This window comes from Sceloporus undulatus, chromosome 8 (assembly GCF_019175285.1).
Source record: "Sceloporus undulatus isolate JIND9_A2432 ecotype Alabama chromosome 8, SceUnd_v1.1, whole genome shotgun sequence".
Classification (NCBI taxonomy): domain Eukaryota; kingdom Metazoa; phylum Chordata; class Lepidosauria; order Squamata; family Phrynosomatidae; genus Sceloporus; species Sceloporus undulatus.
In genome coordinates, this window is record NC_056529.1 from 1,425,615 (window position 1) to 1,434,887 (window position 9,273).

Genomic DNA, 9,273 nt, shown 5'->3' on the forward strand with positions numbered 1-9,273 from the left:
CTAGAAAGCATTGCCATAATCACAAAAAGCCAACATGGGTTTCAGAGAAAGAAGTCATGCCAGACAAATCTGATCTCTTTCATAAAATTACCAGCTTGGTAGATGAAGGGAAGCTGTGGATATAGTACATCTGGATTTCAGTAAGGCTTTTGACAGGGTTCCCCATGACATTCTTGCAAACAAGCTTGTAAAATGTAGGTTAGACAAGGCAACTGTTACATGGATTTGGAATTGTTTGACTGGCAGAACCAAAAAGGTGCTCAACAATGGCTCCTTTTCATCCTGGAGAGAAGTGACCAGAGGGGTCCCACAGGGCTCTGTCCTGGGGCCAGTTTACTATTCAACATCTTTATCAATGACTTGGATGACAGAATTGGGAACATACTTATCAAATGTGCAGATGACACCAAATTAGGAGCAGCAGCTAATACTCCAGAGGACAGGATCAAAATTCAAAATGACCTGAATAAACTAGAAAGCTGGGCTTTCCTTCTTCAATACGGAGAAATGTAAGGTACTGCACTTAGGGAGGAAAAATAAAATGCACAGATATAGGATTATGGGGGACACCTGGCTGAAAGAGAGACGTATCCATGTGAAAGGGATCTGGGAGTCCAAGTAGACCACAAGTTGAACATGACTCAACAGTGCGATGCGGCAGATAAAAAGGCCAATGCGATTTTAGGCTGCATCAATAAAAGTAAAGTGTCTAGAACAAGGGAAGTAATGGTACCACTTTATTCTGCTTTGGTCAGGCCCCACCTGGAATATTGTGTCCAGTTCTGGGCACCACAATTCAAAAAGGACATTGAGAAACTGGAGGGTGTCCAAAGGAGGGAGACTAAAATGATGAAGTGTCTGGAAACCATGTGCTATGAGGAACGACTTAAGGAGCTGGGGATGATTAGCCTGGAAAAAAGAAGGTTAAGAGGTGATATGATAGCCCTGTTTAAATACTTGAAGGGATGTCATATTGAAGAGAGAGCAAGCTTGTTTTCTGCTGCTCCAGAGAGCAGGAGACAATGGAGCAATGGATGCAAGCTCCAAGAAAAGAGATTCCAGCTCAACATTAGGAAGGACTTCCTGACAGTAAGGGCTGTTTGACAGTGAAATGCACTCGTTCCTTGGAGTGTAGTAGAGTCTCCTTCCTTAGAGGTCTTTAAGCAGAGGCTGGATGGCCATCTGTCAATGGGGATGCTTTGATTGAGAGTTCCTGCATGGCAAAAGGGGGGGGGTAGGACTAGATGGCCCTTGTGGTCTCTTCCAACTCTATGATTCTATGATTCCACAAAATGTTGTGCTGCAGGAAGGATGAAGCCACCTCGAGCCACAGTTTGCGGGGAAAGGAGCAATATAGGTGGTGGTAGTGGTGGCACCAATAATAATTCCATGTTCCCTCCCCCCCCCCAAAACCCCATGCAATTGCATGACCCATAGAGTTACACATAGATAGAAGTACATGCATGTGTGGGCACAGACGCACGCAAACCATTCCTGGCTGCCCATTTTGTTCTCACATTCTCTGTCTCTCTCCCTCTCTGCTGCCGCCATCACTCACCAGCTGTAGCAGCCACAAATCTGATTGCAAATACAAATTATGTTTAGTTTGCAAAACAGGAGGCTGGTATTTCCACCCTGTAAAGTTCATTGTTCTGGGAGGCTCGGCATTATAGCAGCAATATATTATGGGAAGCAAAAGCAGCTGGCTGGATCCCATTCAAAGTGAGATGGAGGAAACAACGGTGTGCGTGTGTGAGAGGTGTGTATGTGTGTGTGTGAGGCTATCAGGGGTGCAATTGCTCCCAAGGGTGGGGAGGAAAGGGAGCTGAGAGAGAACAAGGGGGATGCATCATGCCATGGGTGAAGGCCCCACTGTGTTGTCGGGAAGGAAGGAAGGTGGGAAATGGAATTAGTCCACTACCCCAGTGGGTGTGCTTCCAGATCTCTGGTTCCAGCAAAGGAGACTCCTTGCTCCAGGGAGAAGAAGCAGGATGAGGATGTGTGTCTATGGCAGCACTTGAACACAGCTGAAGTGTGGCTTGACTACAGCCACTTCCAGGTTAGACTTTTCAAAGCCAGGCAAACATTGTGCCATAGACAGGATCTGACAAGGGATTTGCCCAGAAGCAATGGCTGGTGCCACTCCTCTGCTAGGGCTAGTAGGGTGCAGGCAAGGGCTGAGCAGAGGCTGCCATCTTTGGGGTCCTCCGCAGCCCCAGTCTCAGATGGGGAAGAGGCAGACAGCAATGGAGCCCATCTTCTCCTTTCCAGCCACATGCTCTCCTGACCCAGGCAGATAAATTTCTCCAGTCCAAAGGAGGGAAATGGCCAGAGAAACTGCCCTTGTACTGGGCTGGATTGTGTAGTCAAGGACCTGAGATTTCAGTTACTTCCTAACCTTCAGCCTGGCGGCAGTGGCAACACCACGCTCAGCTGCCTTGTCAGAGTTTGTTTGGCACCTTCGTACTTTCATTCCTCCCTGTTAAATATGGTCTTTGTTGTGCTTCGTTGATCTCGGAGCATATTCAGCTGTTTACAACTTTGATAATCTTTGTGTAATCTTCAGGGATAATTGAATTCCTACTAACGGAGTGGAATATTAAACTCCAACAGATTTAAGCACTTGCTTTGGGGAGGAGGGAAGAGACCCAGACACTTTAGAGTCTGAAAGTCAGAACTTGAGGAAGGAGAAGATCCTGCACTTTAATCCCTGCTTCAAAATCAGGTTTCATAGGAAGAGGAAAGCGGGAGCAGAAAGGAGGAGGCCGGACAACTGCAGCAAACTCTTCTTTCTAACTTGTGTTTTGTGCTGTGTCACTTTGGTGTCTCATTTTATGCTGTTTCTGGGCTATTTTATTTTGGCCTATAGCCTGGACAAATAAATTCTCTCTCATCTGGAAACAAGGTTTACCATACTTGGAAGTCTGCCTGCCAAAGCGCATGACCTTCCTGCTAAAAAGGGCTGGCATTTCCATTGCTCTTCCAGGAGTCATCCTCCATGGAGCCTGATGGGAAGCCTCAATATTCCAAGCCCAGGGATCTGCAGAACCTGGCGCCTGGTTCTTTGGGGACAATTTGTGTCAGTGCGCATGTGGCAAGGCACTGTGGGTATTTGTTCCTTGCAGGTGCCACTTCACCCTCTCAGGCAGAGGATTCCCGGTTGCACTGACAAAAGGAAAAGGCCAGCTCATCTTTGTCTTCTTCTGATTCTTCAAGATGCCTCTAGTGCCTCCTTCTTTCCTTCCTTGAGATTTTTGTATCTTGGCTTCTCTTTGGTTGCAAGTGCACATGTGTTTGTATATAGAGAGATCTTGTAGCACCTTTGAGACTAACTGAAAGAAAGAAGTTGGCAGCATGAGCTTTCGTAGACTTCAGTCTACTTCCTCAGATGTGTTTGTATAGAGACCCAGCATGGCGTAGTGGTTTGAAAGTTGGGATTACAATTCTGGAGACTAGGGTTTGAATCCCTTCTTGGCCATGGAAACCCACTGAGTGACCTGAGACAAGTCACACTCTCTTGGCCTCAGAGGAAAGCAATTGTGGCAAACCCCTTCTGAACAAATCTTGCCAATAAAGTGAAATGATATGTTCACTTTAAGGTTGCCATAAGTTGGAATTGACTTAAAGGCACACAACAACAACAACAACAACAACAACAAACGTGTTTGTATCAGGGAGGGGCTGATACAGGCTTCCAGATACTGTTGTATTGCATCTCCCAGCAGCCTGCCAGCTGCCATAGCTTGTGGTAAAGGTTGCTGGGCTTGTTGCACACACACCCATCATCTCTGGCCTTTGGCACAAGCAGAGCAGTTGCACCGTCAAGGCCTCATCTCCCAGTGCACCTGTTGGGAGCCCCTGGTGTGTGATTCTGCCTGCTGTGTGCATGCGTTTGTGGGAGAGAGTGTGTGTATGTGTGCATGTGCCACAGCAGCCGAGGGGTTCCTGCTAAGGAGGCGGTTTAAAAGAGAATCCCACCAGGAATCCCAGCCACTAATCGGGTGCCGAACCGGCAAGAGGCTCTTTCATGCGCTCTGCATCGGAGGCCACCCTCTCAAGCAAGGAGGGCTCGCTGTTTGCCGGCGCTTCACTTACTGGGAATTAAGTGGCGCAAATCCATTTCTGAGCGCAGAGAGCAGAAGTGGATCCTCTGCTGCCAATCAGGAGCAAAACCAATAATAGGATGGTGGCACCATTGATCCTGCTGACTCTGTAATAGGCCTGTCGCACCTGCTGTGCAGCAGCCCATCCTTCAGTGCCTCCATTCCTGGGAAAAGCCTGTGGGGAGATGGAGGGGGCCACGGGCTCAATGCCACGCAACAGGGGCAGGCAGCTCCAGGGTGCCACCCAGGCAGGAATGAAATCTGCCCTGTCTTCCTCTGTGGGGAAAGTCTTTGTGGTCAGAGAAGCAGCCTCCCTCCCTCCCTCCCTCTCTGTGTCTGTCTCTCTGTCTGTAGATGTGTACAATGACTGCCATCCTACAGGGCAGGAGCTGCACAACGTAACCCCCCCCCCCCCAATGTGGAGTCACACACTGATTGCACTTTGTTGAATGGCAGTGTTGTGCAATGGAATTCATGGCTGAATGCACAACCAAATGCTCACATCTCAGTGTGTGCACTTCACCATTCACATGAGCACCACCTTCCCAACTCTGCTTCTGCAACCTGGAACTGACTACAGATGAGCCACAGGAGACAAAAATGTGTTTAAAAACCAACCGAAGAGGAGTTTGCCGGGAGACTGCCAGTTGAGAGAGAAAGGACCAAATGATCTGGCAGCACTCAAGGGCCTGAGCCCCTCCAGGTGGAGAGCCCTTCCTTCCTTCCTTCCTTCCTTCCTTCCTTCCTTCCTTCCTTCCTTCCTTATTTCCTTCCTTCCTTTTTTCCCCCCAACACTGGGCTCTGGAGAGGGCCATCCCCACAGGGGCAAAACTCCTTATGGTCCCCCCTGGGGTATGCCTTGTGCCAGGGACAGAAGCTGGCCCCGAGGAGGCTGGGGGTCCTTTGCCAGTGGATGGTACACTCCCTCCTTGGTCCCTGCCTGTATAATACCCCCCTCCGTGACCTCCGTGGGCCACTTGCCTCCACCGATCCTCCTTCCTCCTCCTTCCCCCACACTTCCCCCATCATCCCAGAGGAGGAGGCGGAGGCGTGGGCCAGGACTGGGGGTTCGCCATTGTCCCTGGGTCCCAGCTGGGCTCCAAAGCTCTCTGATGGCATTTCCCCTCCGGTGCAGAACACCTTATCAGCCAGTTCTCTGCAAAGGCCCAGTGTCTTCAACCATGAAATTATATGACACTGCCTTGACCTCAGATTTTCTATAGTTAATATCTCTTGCAGAATACAAACAGCAGCTCAGGGCTGTGGGGCTTAGCTTTATGCATTTATTTACTTGGTGGGGAGTTTTCTCCCTCCCCGGCCCCCTCTCATTGTGGCATGCTGGCGCTCTCCTGCAAAATGCCCCAGATGCCCGCTGGCCGCCCTCCCTCCCCACCCAGACCTTCAGTGGCCCCCAGTCACTTGAGAGGGGCCCTCGGACAGTCTGCGCTCAGCCACAGAAGCACCTTGGCTTCCAGCATCCTCACTCTATCTTGCAGGATCCCCCTCTACCCCTGAAAACAAGGGCTCTTGCCACGTGGGCCCTGAAAACGTGGAGCCATGTTGGGGTTGGATGGAGGAACAGGAGGAGGGAGGGCGGATCCTGTGGGTATTCTACATGCTGATAAGTTCCCTTACACTTGCAAGACCTTTTTGGTCCTTGTACAACAGATGTATTCACTGGGCCACAAGCACAACCATTTCACATGTAGGGACCTTATCACACTTGGGGGGGGGGGTTGCAGCTCAGATCCTCAGTCACTCCTGTTCTAGCAATGCAAAGCATGATGTTTTTCCACACCAGATCCAGAGTCACTCCGCTCTAGCAATGCGGATTGTGATAAAAACGTGATGTTTTTCCACACCTGGTTGCCTTTCTGTTGTCCTTCCAAAGTGAGGGGCAAGCGAAGTCAGTTCAATTCCAAGCAAGTCACGTGATGCGGACTCAAGCAAAGGGGAGTGAGTGCACATTGTATTACCACACCAGAGCATACTTTGAGGGTTAATCAATTTGAATCGGCACCCTTGGGCATGCTCAGTGGGGCTCTGGACGCTGTCCTCCTTCCCTGCCCTCTCCTTAGCTGTCATCCTTCATCGGGGTCTAGGAGAAGGTAGGGGATGATGGGATAGCTCGCTGGGGGTCCCTGGGACCAGGATCGGGATGCAGGAGCAGTCAGGGGATGATGGGATAAGTGGCTGGGGGTCCCTGGGTCCAAGATCAGGATGCAGGAGAAGGCAGGGGATGATGGGATAGCTCGCTGGGGGTTGCTGGGGCCATGATCAGGATGCAGGAGCAGTCAGGAGGTGATGGGATAGGTCACTGGGGGTTGCTGGGGCCAGGATCAGGATGCAGGGCAGTCAGGGGATGATGGGATAGGTGGCTGGGGGTCCTTGGGGCCAGGATCAGGATGCAGGAGCAGCAGGGATGATGGGTTAGGTGGAGAGGGAGCGAGATGGGGATGCAGGAGCAGTCAGGAGATGATGGGTTAGGTGTCAGGGTGAAGGAGAGGAGCAGATGGTGGTCTAGAAGCCAGGGATGATGGGATTGGTGGGAGGCTGAAGGAGGGGAGCAGATCAGGGTCTAGGAGGACGCAGGGGATGCAGGGGATGATGGGATCGGCTGGTTGGCAGAGAGGAGGATGGAGGAGGGCATGAAGGAGGAGGAGGGGAATGACGGAGAAGGACGCAGGGGCCAAGGGGGGTGGCATCGGAGTGCTTTTCCACACCAGACCAATTCGCAGTGCAATCGAAGGCAGCCTGGAAGCGAATTCTCTGGAGTCACTTTTTTTCCGTTTTAACCAAAATGAGGGGTGACTTCAGAAACACTGCTGAAGTAATTTGCAGGGGGCCCCCATAGAAATCAATGGTGTCTGATAAAACAGTCCCTTTATGAGGTGAAACCGCATCACTTCGGAAGTGAGCTGGAACTGAGCTACAAAACCACCCAAAAGGTCCGTGTGATATAATCCTAGGTGTGCGCACTTGGATGGTGTGCAGCTGGTGTGTCTTCAGTGTCCCCCTGAGAGGGAAGAAGCATCCCCTGAGCATAACTCCCCATTGCAGAAGAGGACAACATGCAGCTGGCCCACGGACAAAGTCAATATACAGCAGAAGGCAGGTGTAGCGTACACTGTGTTCAGCTGCTTGAGTGTGGATTCACAGTGTGCCAACACAAAGTAGGATATCTGCCCTTATTTCATACACTAAAAGTTGGGGTTGTCAAGAGATACAGGTGGCCACATGAAGAACATCTTCACACCATGTATTGTAAGCAGAGGATGTGAGTAAGACAGAGAGGGAGGAGGAGGGTGTTCCTCATAATCCCAGGCAGGCCCCCATGAGATGATCCCAGAAGCCAGGGGGGGTCTGGTGGAGGGGGAGGCCAGTGAGCCTTAGGGGCCCCAGGGAAGAGCTCTCCTCCCCCGCCGGGGCTGGTGGGGGCCTTTGAGGGGCACAGAGGGATCTTCCTTCCCCTGGGATACGGCCGAATGTAGCCAGGAGGGCTTCCATCAAGCTGCCCTGGAGCAAGATGGCTAAATATCATCATCCCAGGGATCCGTGCCGCTTAAGCGTCTCCTCTAATAGCTCTGTTAACAACAGATTAGGCCGAAAATCCCTCGCTCTGAACTCACAAGTGGAGGGATTTGCATGCGGTGCTTGGAATAAAGAAAAGAAAAGGGATGCTTTTGCTGAGTGGCAACAATCCTCTGGGATCATTGGGGGGAGGATGGGGGAGAAGCAAAGCTGTTGCTGAGCACCTTCTGGAGAAGTTACACACACGCACACTGCAGGGGTGGAAGAGCTGCTGCTTCCAGGCACATTCCTTCCAGAAGCCTTTCCACCTTCCCCAACCATGCGCAGCCATGTTTGCACACTACAACTCCCATGGTCCCCAGCTTGCTGACAAGGATAACTCAGAGGCTCACCCTCTCAGAGCTGGTTGTGTTTCTGGTGAAAGGCTGAGTGTAGATGGCATTCATGGAGAGTAGCTCCTGGCAGCTGCTTCCAGATGTTTGCCATCCAAACTAAAATGGCACTGAGTTTCCCACAAACGTCACTGACTGTGGTCCAAAGTACCTGTGCTAGGCAACAGAAGCTTCTTACACAGAGCCTGCCAATCCAACTCCACACTGTATGGACACACATGCACACACCACAACAGACCACCCCACTCTCAGGAGGAGTCCCACTGAATCCAACATGGCCAAGAGGCCACCTTGGGTCTGGGGCATGTATGGCCAGGGCCTGAAGGCCAGGGGACCCCCAGATGCCATCATGTGAGCCTCAGCTGATGGTGGCAGTGCCAGTGCCAGGGAAGCTCAAGGCCAGCTGGAGCCTGAAGTGAGGAGTGTGCCAAGTGCATGGCTCTCTGCCACTTGGCAGTGCCACCTTCTGGAGCTCACTTTTCTGCTGGCCTTTTGGGATTCCTCCAGGCACAGCTCCTGGCCTCAACCTTGCCTGGTCCAGCCTGGCTTATCTCCTGACCCTGCCTTTCTCTGGGTCTATCTGGCTGCCAGCATTTCTTCTGGAAGAATCCTTCACTCCAAAGCTGTCAGGCACCTCCTCTTTGCTGTGTGACCCACTGAGGTGGGTGACCTTAGAAGGGGTGATTTATGGCTTTCTCTAGCAAAGCCTTCAAGCTCTGGCCAACCTGGCCAGGCAGGCAAGAGCGGGCATCCTCAATATGGCTGGCACTGTTGCCTCTGTGCCACTGGGGAAGGGGGCAGCTACTAAAACCCAGACTCCATACAGCAGGAGAAGCTCAGGGCAACATCCACAAGGTCAGCAACCACAGTGGCCTGGGCTGGGCCACCACCAGCTGTTCCTTGGAGCCACCAATGTCTCCTACCCACCCCTTGGCAGCAGTGCCATGGGCATTGGATCCAGGGTGGCTCTGTGTCCTCCTGCACAGTCGTCCCTCTGATGCAGTGTCCAGTCCAGTCCAGCCAGGAGGCACAGTGGGTTACCCGGCCGGAGTCCTTCCCACTTACATAGGGAACAATGGAAGGAGGGCAATTCTAACCAGCCAAGTTCGCAGCTCATTGCTGGCCGATTATTTATTCACCCATCCATTATTTATGTACTTATTTATGTATGAAAATGTTTCCACACTGCATTTCACCAAAGTTCCTGAACAGCTTACAATTAAAACAATGAAATTGCAATAAAATAA